This window comes from Spermophilus citellus (genome assembly GCF_964194105.1).
Source record: "Spermophilus citellus genome assembly, chromosome: 1".
NCBI classification, from domain to species: domain Eukaryota; kingdom Metazoa; phylum Chordata; class Mammalia; order Rodentia; family Sciuridae; genus Spermophilus; species Spermophilus citellus.
In genome coordinates this window covers 240,231,234-240,256,478 of record NC_138182.1, presented here as the reverse complement: position 1 = coordinate 240,256,478, position 25,245 = coordinate 240,231,234, and the positions used below count along the sequence as shown (strand labels likewise).

At 39.4% G+C, this 25,245-nt stretch overlaps 1 protein-coding gene across 1 annotated transcript in view; it reads right to left on the bottom strand.

Annotated features, from left to right (window-relative positions):
- The window catches only part of PDE4D (phosphodiesterase 4D), a 1,076,913-nt gene that overhangs the window by 734,085 nt on the left and 317,583 nt on the right, over nucleotides 1–25,245 (bottom strand). The window lies entirely within an intron of this gene.

Genomic DNA, 25,245 nt, shown 5'->3' with positions numbered 1-25,245 from the left:
TCCAACTTCCCAGATTCAAATGGCATTTATTCTCTCATCAGACCAAATGAGTATATGATTATTTATCTATACTGAATGGCTGTCTTTAGTTCTGGCTTCATAGCCATGTGGTACCCTGTAATACCTCTGGATGCTGCCAGCAAGAAGACCTTCACTGGATGTGACTCTTTGAACTATGAGCTAAAATGAACTGCTTTCCCTTAAACCCACCCAGTCTGTTGGGTTACTAGCAATGGAAAATTGACTAATTCCACAGATTATATCCACCTCCCATGTTGTTGTGAGAATAAATGAGAGAATGTGTGAGAAAGTGCCTGGGTGCTATGACTACACAGAAATAGAGCATGGAGCCAAGTGCTTGCGCAGCCTAGGACAGGATGCGATGCACACTCCCAAGAAAATGAATAAAAATATAAGATACTTCCCAGAGGAGAGAGAAAGCTGTGTGATGAGGTAATGAAGGACTTCCCTGGGGACAGAGAAAGGAAGACTCATTAAGGACGAGCAGTAAGCTGGTATGCATTATTGCTATTGCATTGGCTTGCAAAACTCAGAAATGCTACATAACAGGCCTGAGGCTAGGACCAATCAGTGACAACATTTACATTTCAAACCAGTTTGCTTATTTTTATTAATTATAATCCCAGGCACTTGAAACCCTAGGGAAAAGCTTTGAGGCTTTGTTGAGGGTGGGGAGTGTTGGTGAAGTGAGCAGGAAGTGAAAGAAGAAAGTAGGAACATGATAGGGAAAGAACTATCCAGGGATGCCCAATGCATGTGACACTTGGGGGGCTGTGAATAGAAAGTCAAACTGGCATAGAGATTTGTACAGTGCAGGACAAAGGATAAAGGAGAGTTGGCACTAAGTAAGTATATACATTTTGTAGGTGAAATGGAGTCTCGTTGCAACTCTTTAAACAGGGGAGTGATATTAGGGAGTGGTTTGAGGAAGATATGTTTGAAACCATGTTAAATAATTGGATGGGGGAGAAATAGAACAGAAAAGCTACTGACATGTGATGATGTGGGTAGAGGAGATGAAAAGAAAGGAACCAGTATGAAGGAAGAATGGAGAGAATATAGTGACTGGTGAAAATTGGAATTGGAGTTGCAGGAGACGGCATCAGTAAAAAAAACTGCAGGCTTCAAGTTCCATGGCAGAAAGAATAATGACCATCTTGACAGAACTGCAGAAGTCAAGAGGCACTGATTTTTTAGCAACAAGTCACACTAACAGGACAGTACAATGAAATGTCCAGTAGGTCGTTAGTGGGAAGAGAGTAAGAGATCTGAAAACAGACTCACAAGTCGCTGAGGATTCCTACTTAATGCTATGGGTGGGCATGGTTTCCACAGGACCGTGAACCCAGACACAGAATGATTGAGGAATCACTCCTTGAGAAATGTCCAGTGTCCACCTGTGAACAAGGAACACTTTTACTTGTAACAATGACAAAATGTTGGCTCAGGAATTCTGTTTTTTGCTTTATGTGAAACTCTAAATGGTAGCCAAGCACCTAAAGGGGCAGAACCAGTCTTATGATTTATTTCAAGCTAGCTTGATAATAAATGTTTAGTTAATAAATGTCCTTAGGTAAATTCGAATTTTATCTGAAACCTGTTTTCACTGTAACCAGGTGGTGAGATTACAGGGAAGTAGCTAACTCTTACCAGCTCAAACTTCACTAGCAGTTACCAACGTATAATGGAAAGAACCCATTAATGTTCCTCATCAAACTGGCTTAGGTCAGGTGCCAACACAGCTGACCATGAAGATCCAGCCTTTGAAGCAACAAAGATTCCTTCATAATGGCTCATTATATAAGACAAGGAAATGGTCAAGGAAAGTTCAAGTCAAATGATTAATCACTTGACCTGTTCACGTCATGTAAATGGGGATTCACACCTTCTGATCAACATCTGCCTATTTAGCAACTAGAATGGACAAAAGGGCATGTTTAAATGAGTTTTTCTTTTTCCTTTGGGGCTAATATATTACACTGTGGAGATATATATATATATATATATATATATATATATATATATATATATATATTTTTTTTTTTTTTTTTGCATCGGGGATTGAACTCAGGAGCATTTGATCAATGAGCTACATCCCCAGCCCTATTTTATATTTTATTTAGAGACAGAGTCTCACTGAGTCATTTAGCACCTAGGTTTTGCTAAGTCTGCCTTTGAACTTGCAATCCTCCTGCCTCAGCCTCCAGAACTGCTGGGATTACAGGCGTGGGCCACCACATCCAGCAAGAACAATGTAATTTTTAAAATGTTAATATTTAGCATAAAGGGTGATAACCTGATTTAATCCATATTTTAGTAGATCATTGTGAGCATACAGGAGTCTAAACAGCAGATTGCCACATGGTGTCTACTGCATTCTTGCATAAACACACTCATATACAGACAGCCAGACACGCACAGACTCTCACACAGACATGCAGACACACAGCAATATACACATGAACAATTCTAGCTGTTTCTAAGGAAATCCAACAAGTGTTGCAGCTGGCTTCCTCTTCATTTTGAGAACAGGTTTTCCTTTCCTTGAAGAGTAATAAGTATCATGGAAGAAATAGAATGAGTCACACTAATGCAAAGATTGGTGAAAGGTGCATAAATGTGCTTCTCCAAGCCATTATCAAGAAGGGACAATAGAACAAACTTTTCCACCAGACACCACCCGGGAAGTCTCAGCCCGGCTCCAAGTTCCCTGCACGCCCCAGTAAGCCTCCGAGCCTGCTCCTGCTGTCCTCCAGTTCCAGAGCCAGGTTTCCTGTCTTCCCTCAGGGCTGCTGCTCCACTGACCTATAAACCTCCCCTGTAATTATGCCCATCTTTCTTTCTGCAATATTTACCACTCTTCTTGTCCTGATGTATTTTTTAAAATGCTGCCTTCAAAACAGAAAGCTTTGTAAAGGAAACCTCCCTAATAAAATGGAGAAAAACAAACACAACATAGTTAATGAAGATATTTAAAACAGTTCTTAGTAGGAATCACTTAAAAAAAATGGGAATGAATGATTACTTGTACTAAAAGTGTTAATGAGGTCATCTTCAATCCTTCATGTGACTTTAGAGAGAATCCAGGAATGAATTAAAGAGCTGGATGGATTGGGACAGCGGGCAGCACAGCTGTTCCACAACCTGGAGCAGAAAGGACTGAAGGGGGTTCTGGAGAAAGGCTGCCCACATTAAAACTTGGCCCATCTCCTACGACTCCCTGTGCCCACCCAGAGGGAGTGGTGTCTGTGAATCTGTGAGACTCAGTTTCCTTGTATGCAACACAAAGACTCCTATCCTAGCGGCACTGTAAAAAGAGAGCATAAGGCTTTGCCTCATCTGCTCTCGGGAGGCTTGTTGTTGCCAAGAGCCAGTGAAGTCACAGAGACTAAAGCCACTGGACAACCTTCTTTTCCAAAAATACTGATGAATCACTTACAGTCAGGAAGAAGCAGCTCCTTCAAAGTCTAAAGGGTTTTAGTTTCCCTGGACGCCGGCCATATGAGGGACTCTGAATGTGATATCAACTGACAGGGTCGTTGATTCATTTTTGTAGGTACAGAGAAATGGAAAAATCAGTTCTCAGAGGGCAGAGGAGAGGGGAGGGATGCTGGGTGTGTCCTCTTGTTCTGCCCCAAATCTGTTCTTGCTAAAGGAAGTCTCCAAGGCCATTTAACTCTGTGGCAAATGTGTAGAAGTGGAAAGATGTGGCCTGTTTTCTGAAAACTTTTGAAATTATCTTAGCAGGAAAATTTATTAAATAAATTACACCAATGCTATTGAAGTAGAATTACCACTCTTGACATAAAATGATAGAGTGGAGGTCAATCACTCCAATCCACTTTTGAGCAGGAAGGAGACCTGCTTCAAATCCTGCCTCTGGACAGGGCCCTGTCAAGCACACAGTATCTATGTCCATGCACTGTGGTGGTTCAGAAGTTGGTGTTAGGAATGAATTCTGTCATCCCCTCCAAAGAAGATGATGAATCCCTAGTTCATAGTGTGGCTTTATTTAGAAATAGGGTCTTTTCAGAGTTACTCAAGTTAAAATATATTCGCTATGCCTCTCATCCAATAGGACTAGTATTCTTATAAAAATGGGAATTTGGACTCAGATGTATACATAGGGAAGGCTCTAAAGACAGACATGAAGAGGCCAGCTATCCCTAAGAAGAGAGAGAGGCCTGGAGCAGCAACTTCTCCCATAGCCCCCAGGAGGAAACAACCTGCCAACACCTTAATTTTGGAATTCTGACTGCCAGAACTATGACACCATACATTTCTGGACTAAGCCACTGAGTTTGTGATCCTTCATTACCACAGCCCACAGAAGCTAATACACTTGGCGATCAGGATTTCAGTCAAGCAAAAGACCGAGAAGGAAGGTTTGGTTTCTTGAGAGGAATTTTCAGATTATGGGAGTCACCAACTTTGAAAAATAAATCAATTTCAAGTATTACCAGTCATTCGAAAGTCCATAGAAATCCAATTATACAAATTTACAGTCCAGAGAACGGGACAATATTTAATAAAATTATTATTCATGGAAATTTAAGCAGAGTTTATGACTGGGAAAGTAAACAGGGGCCTGGAAATCTTGTCAAGCAGGGTTACAGGCCCAGTGGTGAAGCCAGAATGAGACAGGCAGTCAGTGTAGATAGGTAAATCGAGTCAGATAAGGTCAAGGAGGCCAATTTTGAGTGTGTCTGGGAAGTTGGAGCCTGTCCCCTGAGGGATCTTATCAAGAACCTACCCCCCCAACCTGTTGCCACGGTAACCTGTCCCAGGAATTTCCCCTTCCTACAGGGAGCTATAAGGTTTTGTGTCCTTGGCTACTCCATCCTGCCCTTCCCCCTTCAGCTCACCTGTTTCCCACCTTTTGGCCATCCCACCAAGCATTCCTGGGCCTAGTCACTGGGCCTAGTCATGTAGGCAGGAAGGAGAAAAATAAGGGGGAAAGGGAGAAGAACAAAGGAAGCCTAGGACATATAAAAAGGGCAGAACACCTACCTCATTTCTTGGGATACCATGATACCAGCTTGGCCCCCTTCTCCCTCGTGGGAGAAGTCTATGTTACACCTTTTTAAATAAACCCTGCTTCATATGCTTGCCTCCGCGTGCTTCTCTAATGTTCAAACTTCAACATGTGGGGAAGCAGGACTCATCACTGATAACCGGCAGTATCAGTGGTAGGCATGAGGCTGCATGGGTTTGAGACTCAGGTCTGGCATTTGACAGGTGTGTAACCTTCAGCAAGCCACTGGCACACACTGAACATCAATCTCCTCCATGGCTGCTATGTAGACACTTGGAAGCAATGCACTGAGAGGCTAGTCCACAAATGACAACTAATAATTGAATTTTAGCCATTTTGATGATGAATCGTGGCAGATGATGGCTTGAATATTTAAGCAATTTAAAGGCAAGCACCCAAAAGTTAAAAATATGGGTTTATTTGTTTGCTTTTCTATCTTTTTGGATAGCACTTATGTTTTACTTTTATGTAATTCCTTCCATCTGTCTTATTCTGGAGCATTTCATTGCTTTGAAAGAGATGTAGTCAATATCAAATGTAAACATCATATCTGAGAATATGGATATCTCTCTCAGCTATCTAGTTAGGCCCAGACCCAGACCCAGAAAAAGACAAAATATTCCATGTACAGAAGCTATTCTTTTGATAAGCTTTGAGAGATTTCAAAATAAGGTTGTTGGGGTGTCTGATTTGAGCCATATCATCACAATGCCAAATCACTTTGGAATAAATTGAGTTGATCCTTTTGACTTTTATTGTTCAGAATTGGTTTCAAGCTTGGTAATTCAATTTCCTTGTCACACATATCTGCATTTTATATTGATTTGTATGGGAAACATTGTCTAACAAAATCAACCAAGTCAGGCATGGTGAAGCCAATGAAAAATAGACAAACACTCTATGAGGGTAAATGGGAGATCCTTCAGCTTTTGGGAAACATAATATTTATTATGAGAAAGTGGAGAAATTAAATCATGTGTTATTATCACAGATGTGTCTAAATGTAAGTAAAGAAAATGTGCTGAATATAGTCAGCTCTGTACCAAGAAAATTTCAGGAACCAGTTTGGGAGAGTGCCAACCTCCTGCACGGTAGAGCAGGAAGTTAGAGTCCTTGGGCAAATGAAAATAACCTGGGAGTTATCTTGTTATATTGGAGACGTTGAGTCCCCTGTGCCTTCTAAAATATTATGATAGCCCAGAATTATATATGGACAGGCACAATTTTTCATTAAAACTGATTAACAGAACAGGAAATGTGTGTATGTATTTTACAATTAGGTGATCAAAAATTATAATGGGTGAATTTTAAGATGATTATATATAAATTCCAGATTAAATATGAGCTGAATGAAAAAATATAATTTGGTCATCCTACTCCATATAAGTAGAAAGAAAGAAAATGCATAGGTGGGTATGGGAGGAAGGGAAGGGAACATATTAATACTCCCAAAGTATCCTCTATCAAGGGTGGGCACTATTAAATAAAAGACTGATTTTTGTTGTTGTTGTTTTGTTTTGTTTTGTTTTGTTTTTGTACTAAGCACCTGAAGGGAGAAAAATCTGGATGAGGAGAAATATAGCTGGGTAGGAATGAGAGAAGAAGGACAAACAAAACAGAAGACTAGCAATTTTAAAGTGGAAATGACAAGGCAAAGTTACTTTTTAAGAATAGTAATATCTGAATACTATTCCATTCCACATTACTTGTGACTACAAATTCCACTTCTTCAAAGCATCAAAACAGTCTGCTAGATATTTACCTATCATGTGTGGACAAATATTCTTTTGTTCCGGAGAGGGAATGCTGGGAAAACTAAGGAGGGGGGCTGGATTCCATCTTTGGCCTTTGTGGTATGGAAATGGAGATCCTGGGAGTCGCTGCAAAGGAATGCTGAAGGTGAACTGATTCTGTTAAAGCCAACTTGGGGACTTGTTGTGATCAGGAGACAGACTCTGGGCCACCCTGGCATTCTTAAAATGCTTTGGAGACAACTTGGGACTTTTCATAAACTGTACAATAGGAATGTGAGCCAAATTTTTCTAGAATCAGGAAATTGCATGAACTCAGTTGACCCCATGAGGAAATTTTTCCATATCCCACAAACAATAAAAACCTTAACTAAAGTTTAATGTGGTAGCAACCAGAAACCCAGTTTCCTGTACTCCTCCAGCAACCAAAAGTTCATATTTGTACCCATGTAACTGCTTTCCCTACCCCCCACCTCTTGTTAGGCAGGTGAACAGTTCAACCTGGTTGAGTTCAGCAGATCTCAACCTGGGAAATCTGTTAACTGTAGAGAATTATCAGAAAGTACTTTATGAGGATATATTATACAAATAATAAGGAAACTTGAAAGAAGTAGGAACACAAAGCAAGATTGTACAGGAAGAATCTTAAGAGAATGAAAAAAGTAGGAGGATTTGAGGTACTGAACAAAGGATGACATCTCATTCTTTACTGGGTGTGTAAAGAATGAGAACCTGAAATGCAGGTTTGGTTTTTAGAGCAAATTAGTAAAGGAAATTTATAGTATTGAAAGAATCAATGCTCATTAGGGAGGTGAAAAAGAACAGGAAATGTTTACAAGTAACTTTTCTATTCTATGCTTGGGTGACTAATGACCAATATAATATAGTAACCCTTGGACCATATTATACAAACAGCCTGTGTGAATGAAGTTTTGTTTGTTTCGTTTTTACTAGGGAAATTGTGGGGCTTAGATAAAGCATAGATTATCTAGAGAGACTTTGTGAAAGTTTGGCAATGTGGTATTACTATCAGGGCAACTGATATCACTCTTTGGATGATCTGGATACCTAAGGAAAGATAAGGATTCTTTGAAATTTTATTCTAGATGCAAATTTCCAATTGTCCTCCAACCTAGCAGCACAGGTCTCCAAGTCCCTTGTTCCTGTACTTTCCCAGAACACATAATATTTCCACTAGATCATCTTCTCCTCTCCTAACTATAAACCAAGCCTTCATGAAAGGGAAGACTTAATACTCCATCACTGAAATAAGGCCATACTTGGGTGAATTGTTCAGTAAATAGTATCTGGAAGCAAGATTTGTGTACAAAGGAAACTATAGTCATTAAAAAACAAAAACAACAAAAATAAGACTGTTAATCCACATGGAGTCCTTTTTCTTGCCTCACCATTTGGGATAAACAGTTTCAACATACACAAGATGTTTCCAAATTAGAATCAAAGTTCCCATGGTGGTGCATATGTGACAATACTAACCCAAGCCTGTCCTCTAGTGGTCAATTGGAAGAACTACAAAAACTGGTAAAGAGGGGAAGGAAGTAAATTGAAAGAAATTACATAATCCATGAAAAGATTTATTTTCCTTTAGAATCAGAGAAAATAGTTAACCACCTATATGTTAAATTAATATTCCATGTTTAAAATGTTCGTGTTCTTAATGAATCAAAGATGCTACATGAGGTACAAGTAGTCCCAATTGCCTGTCCAGTTTGCTCTTTATAACCTAATTATGACAATAGTACAGGAATATTTCAACCAATGGCAAATCGGTATAAAATACAAAGCCTTTTAAAAAGTGAAAAAACATGATGAGTATGAGAATTCCGTTTTTCTTCACTATGGTTCACATCTCTAAATAAGCTACGCCATTAAGTGACTGGAATAGTAGGTAGGGTGCAGAGTTCCCTCAGAGCCAGATAATCTGGGTGGCTACCCTAGTTACACAAACTTCTCCTTGATCATAAATTACTCATTTAATCTGAGAGTCACTTTTTATAAAAAGTGTTGCTTTCCTTATGTCCCTGGACTTGGGGGGAATGTAATGAAATGTATACAAAACTACTTTATAAACATTAATTTGCTACACAAATATCAGCCACTGCAGTCTTGGAATCTCCAGGTGAGGATGAGAAGGTTGGTGTGAATCTATTTGAAGGTGCATTTAAACTTATATTTAAATTTTAAAACAAGTTATTTGTTCTAAAATTGTTTCCTGAGACAAGTATGCTTGAGGTGGGTTGAGTGATCGAATTCCCCTTTATCATGCACCTGTAAATGCAGAAAAGAGACAGTAACTAACTGCCAGGTGAGGTGGTGTACACCTGTAATCCCAGTGGTTGGGGAGGCTGAGACAGTAGCAAGTTCAAAGCTATCCTCAGCAGCTTAGTGAGGCCTTGAGCAACTTATCGAGACCCTGTCTCAAAATAAAAAATAAAAAGGCCTGCTGGAGTGCTTAAGCACCCTTGAGTTCAACCCCTGAAACCAGGGGGGAAAAAACAGCTAATTATTTGCTCAAGTTTATATATTGAATCAATGAAAACTCAGAAAGTTACACCTGTCATTATTTTGTGTGCTAAAGTTTGTCCTATTAGAAATCTAATTAATGTTTCAATTGTTCCCCAGTAGTTTCAGTAAGTAACACAGACTGATGTATCTGAGTTATTAAAATGCTAAGGATAGGGCTGGTGCTGTAGCTCAGTGGCAGAGTGCTTGCCTAGAATGTGTGAGGCATTGGGTTCAATCCTCAGCACCACATTAAAAAACTGCACAAATAAAGGCAGGCTGTCCATATACAACTATAAAAAAAAAAGAAAATTTTAAAAAAATGCTATGGACAGATCATATCACCTACAGTTAACTCCAGGTTTCATTATTATAAGATTCAAGAGCAAAAATGGAAGAAAGGATAAAATAGAAGGGGCTTAATAGATTAGACCTACTGACACCATCATTATTTAGAAAGAGTTCTTTCCTAGGTACATTTTAGGGACTTTAATCTGTGTGCAGGTAATAACTGGAGGGATGGAAATCAATTGATTCTTGTACAACATCAGTTAGCTTAGAAACAACTAGTCTCTAATTGATTTATGATAAGGTATTTTCAAGCAGCTTATGTCATTGTAATCAATTGTTTTTTTTTTATTTTTCAAACAAGTGGAATGGTAAACATGGTCATTACTTTCAAAATGACATGGCGTCATTATAAATTATAGTCTTAAATTGGTACTTTTGCTTTTATGTGTAATTATTTTATAATGGAAAAATGCCCTTCAATAAGAAGACTGTTCCAAAATAAATCATTTACTCCAAACACCCCTGTTCTAGTTGTTCATTACAAGAAACACAAATGCTTACCCATCAAATCTTCAAGAAGTAGCTGACTTGAGATAGTAAATGCAGAATTCAACAAAGTTAATTGTCTATTTTTGTTTGTTTGTGACCTCTAGCCCAGATTAATTCCAAACTCACCTGCTGATGAATGCACAAGCTGGTGAGAAAGGGGGTTATAGGGATTAGACCAAGGGCAGCAGTTAGTATAGCAATGGAGTTCAGTAGAGCTCTCCGCCAGGACCTGTGGGGTATGGACAAATATGTGGCCTCATGCCTTCAATGATATGGCAAATAGTTGGGACCACCAATATGCAAACAAACTAAAAACGAGTCAAATGTGGGCATCAAAGGGGTTAAAATCAGAGTTAAGGGCAGAGCATGTAGATGGCAATGATTAAGGAAGATAAATCTGATGCCATACTAAAATTTCTACATGAGTGATTCCAAAGATTTTAAAATAGCAAATGCATGATAGGAATCATCACTGGTAAAAAAAAAAAATGGGAAAGAAATAAAACATAACTTTGTGAGTGCTAAGGCAGTGGTCCTCCAAATACGGCCCACACATCCACAGCATCAGGGTCACCTGGGACTTTATCAGAACAGCACAGAGTAGGACCTATCATGGACCTTCTAAGTCAGAAACTTTGTGAATGGAGTTGATGATGTCTTTTACCAGCACCCCAGGTGATTCTGGGATCCAGGGGATTCTAGTGCACCCGGAAGTTGAGAACCACACTTTGAGAATAAACTCCTGTCTCTATAGGCTGGGATGTCCTTGGAATAACATTACTGCATCCCCCCACCCAAATTATGTCACCCACATTTTCTGAAGTAGAGATACTGAACCTGTAAAGTGAGATTGGTATTCACTTATACTACAATACTCACAGGAGCATTGTTGCTGGGAGTCATTCAGAAAGACAGTAATCTTAAGTGAGTTCTTAAAATTGAAAGTAGAAAAACTGCTTGTTGAAAAACCAGGACAGAGTAAAAACTAATATTGATGAAATCTGCTGAATACAAGTACTAAGAACAATTGACAAACTTATATTTTATATAAAGCTTATAATACTTTAGACAAATAGCATGGCTGTTTCCCCTTTCTCTTGAATTCCTAACTCTTCATTGAACCTTAATTTAAAAAAATGCAGACATGAATACAACCACAAGAATGAACAAATTGTAACTACAGGAAATGCCCTAGATAAATCTCACAAATAAAATGTACCTAAAAGTATCATATAGCAAAGAGTAAATGGACTATGGCTTCCTTTTCCTAAAGCTTAAAAATAGGCAATAAACCCACTACAATTTAGTATTAGAATTCCAATAGTGCTTACCCTGGGTTAGTGGGCTCAGAGGCTTCTGGTGTGTTAGTAGTGTTTCTTGGTTGGGTGCTGGTTACCCCTGTGTGCTCACTTTGAGAAAACACATTGGCATTTACCCTTGTAATTTGTACATTTGTACTTAGACTTTAATACAGAGTTTCTAAAGATGCAGAAGTGGAATGCCATTGCTATTCAGAAGGCAGGACACCTTCGTTCCCTTTTAGCATTTAAAGATGTGTGGATGCTGGGCGCTGTCCTCTGTGAGCTTTGGGGGATCTAGGAAGGTCATCCACTGCAGAGCACAAAGCCCAATGGATAGCAGTATATGCACCTTGGGACTCCAGAAGAGGACCATGGGAATAGTCAGTTTCCAATGGTACTTGGCAATTCCTTCTGGCCTCGATGCAGTCTAAGTTAGGACAAGGCAACACTGCAGAAGAGTTATGGGCAGTTCCCTAAATGATGTTAGGTGGTCTGTGTCTGTAAGCACTCTGTAGTCCCAGTCTCTCATTGCATCTCTGCTACCTTTTCCAGCCCTGCTCTAAATCTTGGTAGAAGTCTTTCTGGCATGGCTTCTTGCCTTCTCCTCTTCCTCCTCTTCCTTCTCATCAAAACCTACATAATCTCAGTTTCATTATCTCCAAATCTTGTTATTAGCCAGCTCATTAAACCAGTGGTCCTCATCCCTGGTTACACATTACAATACCTGGGAAATTTTATAAATATACTGATGTCTGTATCTACTGTAGACTAAATGCACAGGACTCTTTGGAGATCTCCCTCACCTTAGTCCTTTTATAAGCTCCATGTTAACAGGCAGGCCAGAGCCGAGAACTTACAGAGTTGAAGAAGTATCACTGCCACAGCATTCATCCCTAACCCACATCTAGATTTGGGGGCCTGAGGATTCTAACGAAGGAAAGACAATCTCAACACACATCTTCAGGCCTCTGGAGAAGTTCTCTGGTCTGGGGTAGAGTCTGCTTAGTGATGATCAGCTCTACCTAGGTATGATCCCAGACTTCCCCCAACACACTGGGAAGTGGCTAACACTGTAACAAGTTCTCCCTTACTGCAAGGACTGCCTGCCCCCCCCCAAAAAAAATGTGTTTTTTTTTTTTTTAACAAGTGAAGGTTTTAAGACATGTGATGAAGAGCTAATGGCATGGTCATTGCTCTAATGGATTTTTAATGATGTGAAAAGTGTTCAACTGACAGCCAATTAGATGTAAAGTTTTACAGAAGTATTGCATTAGTGTGAAATTAAACTTTGATTCAAGCTTATTATTTCTGTTTTCCAAAACTCTTAAGTATAAAAATGATAATCTATTATAATTCCAATTTTCCTATAGTTAATAGGAAATAGTTACAGAGCAATAGTCCATAACAATGTGTTTTATTATTGAAAATAGCTAAGAGTCTACATTTCACTTACTCTCACTACAAAAAAATGTGAGAAATTCATATATTAATTAGTTAATTTGGACATCCCATAATGTAAACATAGTTCAAAACAACATGTTGTACACATTACACATATATAATTTTTAAATTAATAAAATTTCTACTTTCTTTTTAAATTTCATTTGGAATAGGGAAGGTAATATTTGATTTTATTTCATGGGTAAGTGACAGCAGTGGGAGGAGACATCATAAAGGCTTTCTGGAGCTCAGTGTCCTCCACTGTCCTAAATGACCTTGAAATGACCTAGTAGCAACCAACAAGCTCATTTCTTGCCAGCATTATAAGGTGAATGCTCCACAATGCTGAGTTCTAAGACTAGGATTTCACCATCCAAATCACCTACAGCCAGTACCCCATTAGTCCAGGCAGAAGGAGGCCCTGTCCTAGGAACCCTGGAAGGCCTACTCTGTCTCTTCCCTCAGGAGGTAGCATCTGTACAATCCTTGAAATATGGCCCAAACTCTTTTTTTAGACCCTGATCTTTGAACTGGAATCTTGGAATTGCCTGCCCAAATGGCCCATACCCACTAACAGGCTGTGTGGCCCCACTTTCCCATCTGCTGTCTAGGGGCAGACATGTCACTGGTGTGCACACTGTAGGCCTCAGAGGGTGGCTCCTTTTTGCATAAGGGCATAAAGTACTCAGTCAATTCTTAGGTGCTTGGGCTGGCACGACCCCACTTAGACACAGGTGCCTTGTGGTTCCAGATGGAGCTACATGGAAAGAGAAGAGTGGGTGGGCACAGGCTCCTTCCTCTCAACACTGGGATGTGAAAATGCCACATTTGAATTCAGCCCTCCTTGCTATTATAAAAACATTTGTCAAGGTGGGAAACAGATCTTTGACTTTGAGGTATCAGATGCAACCTAAACATTACAGTTTTATGTTTGAATCTGTGACCTTCCATTACATTGTACAGGTTTTTCCTTTAATTTAACAATCTATGAGTGGGAGTTACAACTTTTAGATATTTAGTCATGTGGTCTGTAGTCTCCCACCTGTATTCCTACCTCACAAATTTCAGAAGCAGCTATGCTTTAAGTCCCACCCTAGACCTATTGGACCAAAATGTCTCTGGTTGGGCTGATAAATTTGAATTTTAAATCAGACGACCCATAGCCACAATTCCCTTGCCAACCACTATACTAGACCCTTATCTTCTCTCTTATTTTTTAATACTGAATCCATGTGTCAACAAAGTATTGTGGAATAATTCACCTGCAAGAAGTGAAAGCAGAAATAGGAAGCCAGGTTTACTGGAATGTTTGGTTCACCCCAAATCCAACTCCACTCTTGTTTAGAAAACAGTTTTTCTGAGCCTCATGAGCTTGTGGCTTCCATTCTGATTTTTACTCAGTCCAGTGACATTGTGTGGGAGGGCTATGATTATCCTCTCAATGGTCACTCCATGTTCAGATCATGTCCCTCATCAGTAGAACTCATTCTTTTTTAACTTCACTGTTCTTCCTCACTGGCTCCTAAAACTAATTGCTTGTCCCAGTATTTGCCTTTTTCCTCTAATTATGTCTACCTTTCAATGCCTAGAATTTTTGTTTTAATATGTAATCATTAAACCTCGAGACCTCTGATTTCTCCTGGTTGGTAAGAAATAGCTCTTGTTCCCACAGAGCCTGTTACTATTCTGGCAGCACATTAGGGTCACCTGGGCATTTTAAAAATGTCCCTAGCCTGGGCTACAGTCAGCCATTGAAATCTTATTCCAACTGTGACAAATGACATGTGTGTACGCACATGTGTGTGAGATCAAAACAGTAGGAACAGATGAGTTTCCATTATTCTGCTCACATATCAAAAATTTCAGAGAATACCCACCCCCCCCAACCCCATAAGTTTTTGGTCATCCCTTTACTATTTTATTTATTTTTTTTGAATGTTGAAAAGACTAACAATAAAGCTATTCTGTCATTCATACTGTCTTCTTTATTTCTAATGTTTTTCAGCATCAACTAATGAAGTCTAGGAGCATGCCAGGTGTCTAGCTCATTGGGTTCAATACAAGATAGGCTTGTTTAATTTAGCAGCATTCCAAAATGAAAGGTGCATGCTGCCAAGTACAAACAGACTTTCTGTGGGGTGTTAACTTGCGTATAAGAGAGAATGCTTGTTTTTCCCTGCTATGTGCTAATAAAGAAACTGGCAGATTTTATTATGAGTATAATGGATTTGGACTTGTTTAAATCTGTGTAACCGAAAAGAAGTGGGCAGTCCTAATAAACATTTTTCTTTTTCTTTTTTTTTTTTTTAAGGTCATGATCAAGTTTAAATTTTCTTTTTTTTAAGGATGGATTTTCCAGATACCCTATTTTTTTTTACTCTAATCTTTTTTTAATTATTATTATTTTACAGCACAAAACAAATGTTGGTTCTGGAGATTATCTCAGTTTATCTAACTCTATGTCCCTTTAATGACTGTACATGCTGGTCACAAGGGGGAGCCAGCCACCAAAATGCACTACAAGTTCTTTTGGGACTTACTCTCCTGCTCAAGGACTTCATTTTCAGAGCTTTAAACAGAGAAGGAAAGACTGAAGTTATTCCAAACTCCCAGCATCTTCTTAGCTAGGGGCATGTTCTCCCTTTTATTGGTTTTGAGGAGGCACTACTACAAAACACTCTCATGACACACCCTGGACACACCCTGTGATTTAGAAGTGTAATGTGTGCATGTGCATAATGGAAGATGAACACCTGCGCTTGAAATTCAATTCTCTATGCTAGAAAGTTGGCCATTGCTTATGACACTCTTTATGCCCATTTAGGAAGGGGTTTTGAGATGTTTATAGCAGGTAGATATTTGTCAAGGTGATCCTGTTCTAGCTACGTCGTATACAGCACCATCATTTTCTAAATTAATATGGAAAATGATCATATCTCAATTAAGACAAAGTCACTAATACAGATCCATCTGAGTTGGGACTTAAAACTGAGCTGTTTCTAAACAGTAAATAGAAAATTATTTTTAGGTTCATTAAAACCCGACCATCTAATTTTTAATTGTTGAGGCAGCTTTTAAGTACAAATTTCCTAGCAAAGAAGAAAACAAAATCAAGAAAAAGAATACTATAATAAATCATATCATTTGTCAAATTTTATGCTATGTAATTGCTACTTTTTCAACTTTATCAAGGAGACAACTTTTAGGATGAATTATTGTCCACCTGGATTATAATTCTGTACTAAAAGGCTGAGCATGTCACTTGCAGGTACATTTCTATACCGTGCAGGGGGAGCCTATGTTGGACTTTGCATCAATGCCCAATTTTAGTCATTTCTATTGATGAAAATGAGACTTTCCCCCCATTGTGAAAGGGACACAATTCAGTTCTTGTGTGCAAAACTGAAGAGGGCTTCTTGGCACAACTTTGTTGCATCCAGACTCAGATTGGGAGTCAGGAAACTTAAGTGAGTATTCCCTCTAAATTACAGATGCTCAAATTCCTCATAAAAATGGCACAATGTTGGATATAACCTATACACATCTTTCCATATTCTTTAAGTCATCTCTATATAACTTTACATTCCATTATTCAATGGTATGTAAATAGTTATTATCTATATTGCTTAGGGAAAAATAATTTAAAATCTGTGCATTTTAAGTAGAAATGCTATTCCAAATAGTTAATATTAATTAAATCTATAGATGCAGAACCTGCAGATACCAAAGGATGATGGCCACTTGGGGCCTGGGATGGAATGGTCTCTGCTCAAAAAGCATGTGGCACCTTAGTCATTGTGTAAGAATATTATTTACTATTATAAAAATTCTATACTAAATAAAAATAGTAAATAAAAATATAGTAAATAAAAATTCTATACTACTTAGAGTGTGAGAAAGGATTTTCCAGAAGTCTCATGAATCATTAGGTTATTATTATGGTTTAGAAACAGATAATTGTAATTTCATAGCCTAGTTAAGAAAGATCAAGAAACACCCTATTCCATGTAGCTGTTGGGCAATACTCACAGTGACCAAAAGGTGGCACTCGCTACTTAGAAATATCAAAACGTGACATTAGAAAATCAACTTCAGCAAGGTCAGCTTTCAAGTGTCACAATCATTCATTAGGTGCATGGTAGTGACATTCACAAGGTATACGGTTATTGGCAATCATAAAATGGGCTACAAAATGGAATTGTGCCAGCTCATTTTTACTTATTTCTTTAAAATTTGCAATTAAATTAACATATCAATTCTTTCTTAATGTGTTCACCTTTCTCAATTTAAAATAATTCTTTCTTACCATTGATGGGGAAAAGGTGGATTTCAAATGACTAAAACCTGTAGTGGCATCACTGTAACTACCTCAGCGGTCCAGAACTGTGGATCTCGCTTTGGATCCCACAAGTTGATTTCCCCATGGGGTACCTTGTCTCCTTCCACATCTGCCAGCCTCAGAGTCACCAAAAATCCTGGTCATTAAGAGATTTTTTTTCCCTTTCCTTTCTCCCCATTTGTCTGTCTTAAAGAATAAAATAATGTGGACTTTAATTGTACTTTGCAGTTTTATAAAAGCAGTGCATTTTGATTTGTGTAAATTTGTGGGTTTGGGCAGTGATAGAAAAATCAGAAGGGTGACTATGTATATTGACCTTGAAGGCATGCTGTAAGATAAACGTACCTAGCAGTGAATTCACCTTTCATGTAGGTCACGCCCCAATATACAACAGGACAAAAGTTGATGTGAGAAACTACTTTTAGAAGTTAGGAAGAAGTTGGAAGAAGGTATAAAAGGTCTAAAGAGCCACTGCATAGGTGGAGTGAAGGGATAGGGCTAGGAGAGGAAAAGGAAAGAGCTAAAACAGAGACCAGGGAAGAGACACTCAGGGAAATTTAAATTTGCCACAGAGTGTCCTTGAAAACTCTGTAATGCAAGACAAACCTATGATGGGAACTATATCTATGGAAAGAAAAATGATTTCCCCTGGAGAATTTAAGACATTTTCTACCCTACCCTGTTAGCTGCCAAACTATTTTCTAGTTCATTTTCCTAAATTCATTTTCTACCCTATCCTGTTAGCTGCCAAACTATTTTCCTCACTTCAATTCACTTCAGTTGGTTTTTGCAAGAGACCCACACATCAAAAAAATGCACAAGCCTGCTACAGATGTGTTCTTTCACTTTAGCTGTGTCCACAGTCATAATTTTAATTATTCCCAAAGAATTTCCCCTAGTCTGGACTACCATAGATGTTTCAAAACTCTTTTTTAAGTCCTCTGGTTTGGCTGGACCTTCACCATCATTAGATGATTCTGTGATGTGCTATCTGACTCTTAACATGCTTGGTGAGCTTATATTTCCTGGAACCAGTTAATGCTCTGTCCTTGCCCCCACCACACACAGATGATCTCCTGTTTGGCTCCAGTCAACCTCCTATCCAACTGCAGGTGACAAGGATCAGAATAAAGGGTGTAGGAACATCATTCTTGGAACTTTTGGGTTTGAATCTCAGTGTGGCCTCTACCTAAGTATATGTCCCTGGGCAAGATGTGCAACTTTTCCAATGCTCTGTTTTCTCATCTGCAAAACTACGGTAATAATACAACTTCCCTGATGATTTGGGGATTGCCTATGGGTGATTTGTGAAAACGCTTTCCACACTACTTAGCAATAAATTCCTTCACATCCCTACCTGTTGACTTTGAATTTGAAGAATTTTAATTCTAGAAAGGACAATACTTTCCCAATCACCGGAGTTGGTTGAGCCTAGGATGAGGTGAGAAACCCAAGTCTTGGCCCTGCAGATCTGTGGCCTTATCTGTATGCAGCTACGACCACTTTTACTAGAAGACTCTTTCTTTTTCTTCTGTCTTCTTCTGAGCCATAACTTGAAACACTCCCTGGGGTCTTTTTTGGCCTTCTCTTCTCCCTTATACAGAGATCTGGGAATATGCAGCGCACCCCTTGGCATTTCTCCTCATCTCCTAGACACCTTCATGGAGATGTTCCTCAGGTGCCACCAATTCCCAAGTGACAGGAAGGCATATCAGAAAGATGGTTGTAGTCCCATTTATAAATCCATACACTCAATTTCAAGACTTTGGAACACTCTCAAATTTAAGAAGTGAAAGAATATTTTAGAATCTAGTTTGTAAGAAAGCCATTCCTACAGACAATAGAATCTTAAGTTATCTTTTCATAAGAAAGCACAAACTGATATTATTTTGCATCTTATCATTAGCAGCTTAAATTATTCTCTCAGACAATAGTATACATAATAAGATGGATGCCCAAGGGTTGGTTTGGTGGAAGGAAAACCATTTCCTAATTTTCTGCCAGATCAGACTGCTAGGTTCCACTTGAACTGAGACACAAAGTAGTTTTCCTAAATTCTGATACAAAGAAGCCTGTTTATCTTCATGACTGTGAGGACTAATGCTAAGATGTTCTCTGATTAGCTTCTTTGGGAGGGCAGGTACGTACTGGGGATTGGACTCAGGGGCATTTGACCACTGAGCCACATCCCCAGCCCTATTTTGTATTTTATTTAGAGACAGGGTCTTAATTAATTGCTTAGCACCTCGATTTTGCTACGGCTGACACTGAACTCTTGATCCTTCTGTCTCAGCCTCCTGAGCTACTAGGATTACAGGCATGCGCCACTACTCCAGGCTCTGATTAACTTTTAAACACTAAATCTCTGTAGTAATGATACTTTCTGGACATTGGCTTTTGGTCCAAAGTTAACCTGTTTAGATCTTTCTAGTCTTCTTGATAAATAAACCTCTTTCCTGTTTCAGAAGCATCAGAGGTTTGGCAGACACTAGGCAGATGAGCTTTTCATTGAATTAGACCTCTCTTACTTTAAGGTCACCAACAATCGTTGGTGTCTCTTGTTTACACATTTTTTTATGTATTGAATTCCAATAAGATTTAGAAGTTGGACTTGTGTATAGACTATGTATGATAAAAATCATTTTGCATTATCAGCTTTAATGTTTTAATGTTTAGTGTTTTCCTCCACTTCCAATTTCCTTTTGCTGTTCTATTTGCACAACACATGTACACACACGCCTGCTCAATTGTACCTATCATTGGTTATTTTTGCCCAGGGAATCAGAATACATTTTAATAATGACCCAGTAAGGTGTATTTAGTTGCCGTTAACAGACAAAAATGAACAGATGTCCTAAGTCAATAAAAATTATTTTCAAGTCTTTCAATTTTCCATCCAACAGCAAGAATATTTGACTAAGGGGTTAGTTGGGAGAAAAATGCTGTCTTCACAGAAGCAATGTGTAAAAACCTCAGGCATTTACAACAAAACTGTTCAATAAAAACAAACTGCATATTTTCCAAGATTATGAATGCATAACAGGTCACTGGGCAGAGTGGTCCGTTCTTCCTGGTTTATGACTGCAACCATCATCTTGGCCACAGAGAGGCAGTGTAGTCACTTAAATGTACCTGAGGCATAGTGGAAATATTTGAAAACTACCTCTAAAAGTGTGAAATATAATGGAAAAATAACTCACAAAAGATGACACAAAGCTAGATGTTCTGGTATAAAGTTAACGTAAAATAGTCCTCCTTAAGAACAGGAGATTATTTAGTTACTAAACTCAGAAAATAAAATGCAAGCCTTGGAGATGTGGTTGAGGGCACTTTTCTCCTGAGTCTATTGGTTTATTCCTTATTTCCTTCTTCTCTCTTCCTGACACTTGGGGTGGAACAGTATGGTACCAAGAGCTAAATCTAGCCAACTATCTTTTTTTACATGTAAAAGCTCGCTCATTTGTTTACATATTATCTTTGGCTGTTTTCGCACTATATCAGAGCCCATGGTTGCAGTTGAGACTGCTCTGCCCTACAAAACTTGGAACATCTACTATCATGCCAATTACAGGACATGGTTGCTGACCTGTGCTCTAGATCTATGTTATTTTCCAACAATGGACATGGAGATGATGGAGTAGATATAAAGAACTTGGATATGTGTCTGGCTGGCCACGAGAGGTACCAGCTTTCTCACACACATGTCAGAAATATGATAAAACCACCATCTGCCAGCCAGTTCTAGTGAGTCACATGCAGGCAAGTGATGCCAAGAGAAGAAACCTAGGAAGCATATCCAGAGACCACATGGTATTAGAAATGAACTTTGGGGAGGACATACGTGGTGGATGCATCTCTTTTTCTAAGTAGGAGTTGTTTCAAAGAAAGAAAATAGTCCAGGATCTCTGGCTTCAGACCTGGGTTTAGCTTCAGGCAGGGTGTGTAGGGCTCTCTGCTGGGGACAGGATGTACCTTGTAATGCTGCAATGCCAGCATTTGTTCAGAGAGTCAATTCTCAATCTGACTGCAAGAGTTCAAAGTGGGAAATGTGGTAAGAAGAAGAAAAATGTTCAGATAAATAGATAAGATGGAAGACTTCATAGCAGAATTGGGGGAGGGTGAATAACGGACAATAAAACCTGTCAAAGGGAAATGCCCTAGTAATTTCCACCCAAAAGGAGGGAAGATCGTGTGAACACTTCATAAGACTCAGAAATCTGCATATCGCCATAGACAGTCTGGTTAATAATACAAATGAGAGATTTGTAATTGTACAAATTACAATTTGTACAGTTGTATTTGAGAGACTGTATGATACAAATGAGAGATGGTGCAATAATGCTGTATACATCCCAGAAGCAGACATCTGTGGGTCAATTCTCTGTGTGTGGGGAGCAGTGTGGCAAAGAGATCCATGGGTGGGGAATAATGAAAAGACCAGAAGTAACAGGTTCAGGTTGCCTGGTCCTCCTGTGTGCTTCATTCCAGGGAACTTGAGAAGGTGAACAGGCGGTTCAGGCTGCAGGGACAGGAGAGCTGATGGAGGACACCATTGGGAAAAACCTTATGCTTTCCCAAACAGGGAAAGATGGGAAAAATCAATCACTGAAACTGTATCACAGGTGATTTTGGGTATTGGTTCCTGAAAACATTTCAGGACTAACTAGCAAATGGGTGTTTTTTGTTTTTTTTTTTTTTTTTAAAACACAAAAGGGTGAGTGGATGTTCTCAGGGAGCCAGTATGACTCCTGAATGTGGACTCTACCATATAGGGTGGAGGTCAAGTGTGAAGTCCCCAGAGGGAGACTGTTGGAGTCTGAGTTGGCTCTGTTGCTTCCTAGCTCTGTGGCCTTGGGCAAGCTACTATTTCACTCCTTCAGATTTTCTTTCTTTCCTATTTTTGTAACTTGCTGAAGGGCGTAATAATGAAATGGGGTACTTGTAAGGCTTAAATGTATTACTACATATAAGGAACTTAGACCTGATGGAATCAATGCTATCCAATGATCAGTTGTTATTGTTGGTACAACTATCAGAACCCTGGCCAGGAGAATGCAACAGACCCAAACGAATCTGAATTTTGACAAAGTCTTTCACAAATTCTCACATGCTGTTATGGGGGCTAGGAACAGGTGGTCTGAATGATGGCATACCTAAAGACCTGAGTCTACTTGTACCACTGTACCCATGCTACAGCTTGAAGAAAACTAATTTCAAGCCTTGAGATTGTCCTCAGCCCTGTCCTTTGCAACATTTTTCATCAGTAAGACCTGAAATAACTTTACTTCATTGTGACAATTGGAAACATTGTGAAATATTCCAAGCATACAAAAATAACTTCCAACATTTAGAACTGACAAACTATGAAAATGCCATAGTTAAAGCATGAGCGATTTCAAATAAAGATTAAAAGGCCACTCAGTGAAAGAATCTTGGAGCTTCACATGCTGAGATAAACCCCCCAAATTCTCTTCATTCATACAAATGTTTATTGAGCACTTAATGTATGGCCAGGCACTGTCCTAGGTAAACTAGAATTTATGTAAAAAAAATGGATATCCTGATTTTTCAGAACTTACATTCAGATGGGATCCTTGCTGGCTAGAAGGTCCAGTGCATCATGAGACCTTGGCTTCATTTTAAGATTTGCAACTAATTGCAAAAACTCAATAAGCTATTTTTTATCTGTAAAGTAGTGATAAAATATCACCCCTTCATACTTAGAGTTATTCAACTACTCAACAAGGATTTCCTTTGTGCTAGGCCCTTGAGAAAAAAGTGAGAAAAGCTTCCAGCCCTCATGGAGCTTTAAATCTCATCCATAAGGTAAAATGAAGTAGTTAACGTTAATATTAATGCTTAGATATCAGTAGAAGCTGTGATGATTTTATGCAATAATACACACGTGGGTTGTGAGTCTTTGGTAGTCTCCTTGGGGATATCCAAGCTAGATTTGGCTGTTACCAAAGCTGTATTCCAGTACCATAGCCAGCCCCACCACCAGAACGTGCTCACAAAGGTAGGGAAGAAGCCCTCGGATTTCCCTAAAACCTAGGATTTTCTTCCTAAGAAAGATCCAGCTTTGCTGCCAAACACTCCCCACCTCCTACACAGAGGCCTGCATAAAGAGGAACCGTGGGTGGAAGAGGCTACCTTCTGTGTCACAGGAACCCGAACACACACACACACACACACACACACACACACACACACACACACACTGGAGTGAAGTTCCAAACCCAATATATTCCCAGATCCACAACACACCAAGCAAGAAGCACGCTGAGGCTTGGTCCCTGCAGGTGGAGGCAACAAGGATCCACAAATATCCTTTCAGAGGAGGTCAATGAACAGAGGCCAAATCATCTCTCATTGGTGAACTGCTTCTCTCCCCTGCTCAACCCTGTCATCTCTGGCAACAACAGGAACCATATCCTCCTTCCTCCACAGTCCTCTGCAGGTGGCAGACCTGGCTGCAGCTCTGCTTCCTCTGTCCCCTCCCAGGAGAGGCTCTGAAAGATGACAAGGGGGCTCCTATATTTCCAGCTAAAGGATCACAAATTTTACTCAGTAGCTAAGAGTGACTCTGCAAGTTTGCAAAGTTACATGAGATGGGCTCCCCCTCCCCCTCCCCTAGGCCACACGTTTTTTTTGTTGTTGTTGTTGTTTTTTTTTTTTTTTTTTCTGGCATGAAGGAGAGAAGAGGGAAATTTACATTTTTAAAAATTCACCCAGGTAATAATTATATATCCACCATGTATGGAGCAGTGTCCTAGTTATGAGGTCTATGATAAAGAATAGTCCAAAGATCCTACTTGAATTGAGCTTACCAGTAGTGTATGGAGGTGGTGGGGGACACAGTAGACACATTGATGAGCTATAAATAATCTGCTGTGTTAGTATTATGGATGGAATTGTCCCCCCCCCAAACTGATACCTATGTCCTCTGATATGTGACTGCATTTGAGATAGGCTTTTAGTAGGTAATCAAAGTTCAAATCATAATGGTAGTTCTAATCTGTCTGGGATGGTGAACTTATAAAAAGAGGAAGACAGAGAGAGACTCTACCAATACCACCCTGCCTACCACCAAGGAAAGGTCAAGTGAGGACAATAAGAAAGAGTCTGTTCACCAGCCAGGAAGCAAAGCCTCACCAGAATCCAGCCCTGCTGGCATTGATTTTGGACTTCCCGCCCCAAAATGAGCCAATGAATGCCTGCTGTTTGAGTCATACAGTCTATGATATTTCTTATGGCAGCCTGAGCTGACTACTACAGTCTGGTAGTGGTATGTATGCTGAAGAAGAAGAAGAAGGAGAAGGAGAAGGAGAAAATCTGTACCAATGATCACCTAGCTGTGTGAGCTCAGGCAATTCCCTGAAACCCCAGACTCCAGTTTCCCCAGCTGTGCAGCAAGGATATTAGTCATCTTTCCCTCACCAGGTTGCTGGGAGGTTTAAATAAGTTCATGCATGTGAAAGCTCATGGATCAATGCAGAAAACATAGTCAGTCCTCAATACATGCTAGCTATTTTTATTACTACCAATACTTGCATAATTAACTACTATTAGAGCACCTGCTACTATTATATTTTTGGAATACCATAGATAAAATATTGGAAATCTCAGCACTGGCACCTTTTGGTTAAGTCATCATTGAGCATCTGGGCCTTACTGTCTCTGGGACACTAACTTGGCTCATCTGTCTCCCCCCATTTCCATGAAAGATCTAAACCAATGATTAAGTTCCCATGTTGTGAACTAGGAAGTCCTCCAGAGGATTTCAAAGCCATCAGTGACAGAGACTTTCTCCCTAGGAGCTAATTCTTCCTGGCATTGGCACCAGCTCTTTCACAGGAGGTCACCGGGTTCTCACTGAAGGGACGTCAGGGTGCAGGAGAAACATCCTTCTCAGCACTAAGCACTGTTAACAGGTCGATGACATTCCCCCAGGAGTCCCTGGGGAAAAGCAAGGAAAAGAAGATGAAAAAGAAA